This window comes from Bos mutus, chromosome 27, assembly GCF_027580195.1.
Source record: "Bos mutus isolate GX-2022 chromosome 27, NWIPB_WYAK_1.1, whole genome shotgun sequence".
Classification (NCBI taxonomy): Eukaryota; Metazoa; Chordata; class Mammalia; order Artiodactyla; family Bovidae; genus Bos; species Bos mutus.
In genome coordinates, this window is record NC_091643.1 from 14396133 (window position 1) to 14398654 (window position 2522).

The 2522-nt window shown below is 39.7% G+C and overlaps 1 pseudogene; it reads left to right on the forward strand.

Moving 5' to 3' along the window:
* The first annotated feature begins 1044 nt into the window (after positions 1-1044).
* LOC138985995 (U6 spliceosomal RNA) lies at positions 1045-1142 on the forward strand (annotated as a pseudogene).
* The last annotated feature ends 1380 nt before the right edge of the window (positions 1143-2522 follow it).

A 2522-nucleotide genomic window follows, 5' to 3' on the forward strand; every position in this document is an offset into this window, starting at 1 on the left:
AGCAATCTCACTCACTCCAATATATCTGGAGAAAACTATAATGCAAAAACGTACAAGCGTCCCTATATTCATAGCAGCACTATTTGCGCTAATAGCCAAGACTAATAGCCAAGACATGGCCCCTTGACCTAGACCTTTCTAATTCTAGCACCATCTTGATTCCTCCGTGACATAAAAACAATAAGATTGCCCAGCATGCAGTGGCTCAAGGCTACAATCTGTTAGTTGCTTGCCTTTGGGCTTTTAATTCTCAGACATTGAATTATTTTGAGGAGGTTGTTTACCTTGATGTGTGCAGAATTAGCCTTAGACACTAAGCCTTTATGGCAAGTTTTATTGTCCAAGGCAAATATAACCTGTTAAGATTTACAGGCTTTATTAACAGCAATAACCATTTTACAACCAACATCAGTAAATCAGGGTTTATTGAGAACTCTACAATTTTAATCTGTGGAAAACCATTAAAATGTCGGATTTTCATTGGACATAATTTCTAACTTTTATGAAAGATAGATTTTGCATTTAATTGGGGAGTATAAAAAAGTGCAGTGTGGGATAACGAATTGTTTTGAAAAGAGCAAACTGGTTTTAGCTAAACAACGGTGTCAAACACTAAAAAGTGGCCATCTTTAGTTAGAACTGCCCCAAGGTCGAGGTTAAAAGCAAGTGTAGTGACAAATGCATTCTAATACATCTCATAATGGGATGAGCTCATGGCATTTAGCAAAGGCTGAATTATCATCTGTTCACATTTCGGTATTTTCAGAAAAGCATACAACTAATTATTTCATTTAAACCTATGCCTGCTGCCTGGTGAGTACCTTCAAGTTTATACACCATGCCTGCTTTGGAGGTAGCACTAGTGGTAAGGAACTCGCTTGCCAATGCAAGAGACCTAAGAGATGCAGGTTCGATGCCTGTGTCAGGCAGATCCCCTGGAGGAGGGCATGACAACCCACTTCAGGATTCTTGCCTGGAGAATCCCCATAGACAGAGAAGTCTGGCAGGCTACAGTCCATAGCGTTGCACAATTGAAGGGACTTAGCACGCATGCACCCATACTAAAATTGGAATGATTCAGAGAAGATTAGCATGGCCCTGTGCAACAATGAACAAAAATTCATGAAGCATTACATATTTTTGTTTGGAAGCTTCCTACAAAACTAAACACACTCTTAGCACACGATCCAGCAATAGTACTCCTTGATATTTACTCAAATAACCTAAAAATTTACGGCCACACAAAAACCCAAACATGCATATTTATATCAGCTTCATTCAGAATTACCAAATCTTGGAAGCAACCTTGATGTCCTTCAGTTGGTGAATGAATAAATAAACCGGGTACATTCAAACAATGGAATATTATCCAATGCTACAAAAGAAATTAGCTATTAAGTCATGAAAAGACACGGAGGAAGCTCAAACACATATGACTAAGTGAAAGGTACCAATCTGCAAAGGCGATATGCTGTGTGTTTTCAACTATACGACATTCTGGAAAAGGAAAAATCATGTAGACAGTTAAAAAAAAAAAATCAGAGGTTTCCAGACGTTCTGGGAAGGGAGGGATGAACAGAGCACAGATGATTTTTAGGGCAGAGAAATGACTCTGCATGATACGAAAATGGTGAATACATGCATGTATGAGTGCTAAGTCGCTTCAGTCCTGCCCAGCTCTTTGTGATCCTATGGACTGCAGCCTGCCAGAATCCTCTGTCCATGGGAATTCTCCCGGCAAGAATACTGGAGTGGCTTGACATGCCCTCCTCCAGAGGATCTGCCCAACACAGGGATCCAACCTGAGTCTCTTGTCTTTTGCATTGTCAGGTGGGTTCTTTACCACTAGCACCACCAGGGAAGGCCAATGATGGATACATGTCATTATTAATTTGTCCAAACCCACAGAATGTAAAACACTAGGAATGAACCCTAGTGTAAACTATGGACTTTGGGTGATTAAAAAAAAAGTTTATATACCCGAGTGTTTTTAGTAACAATAATGCCATTCATTACAGGTTGGGGCACAGACTTGGATTACTATAATACTGAATGGTTTGTCTTGGAAATGAACAGAGATCATTCTGTCATTTTTGAGATTGCATCCAAGTATTTCAGACTCTTTTGAAATATTTCTGCATTTCAGACTCTTTTGTTGACTATGAGGGCTACTCCATTTCTCCTAAGGGATTCTTACCCGCAGTAGTAGATATAATGGTCATCTGAGTTAAATTCACCCATTCCTGTCCATTTTAGTTCACTGATTCCTAAAATGTTAATGTTCACTCTTGCCATCTCCTGTTTGACCACTTCCAATTTAACTTGATTCATGGACCTAACATTCCAGGTTCCTATGCAATGTTGCTCTTTACAGCATGGGACTTTACCACCATCACCAGTCATATCTAAAACTGGGTGCTGTTTTTGATTTGGCTCCATCTCTTCATTCTTTCTGGAGTTTTTCCTCCACTGCTCTCCAGTAGCATATTGGGCACCTACCAACCTGGGAAGTTTATCTTTCA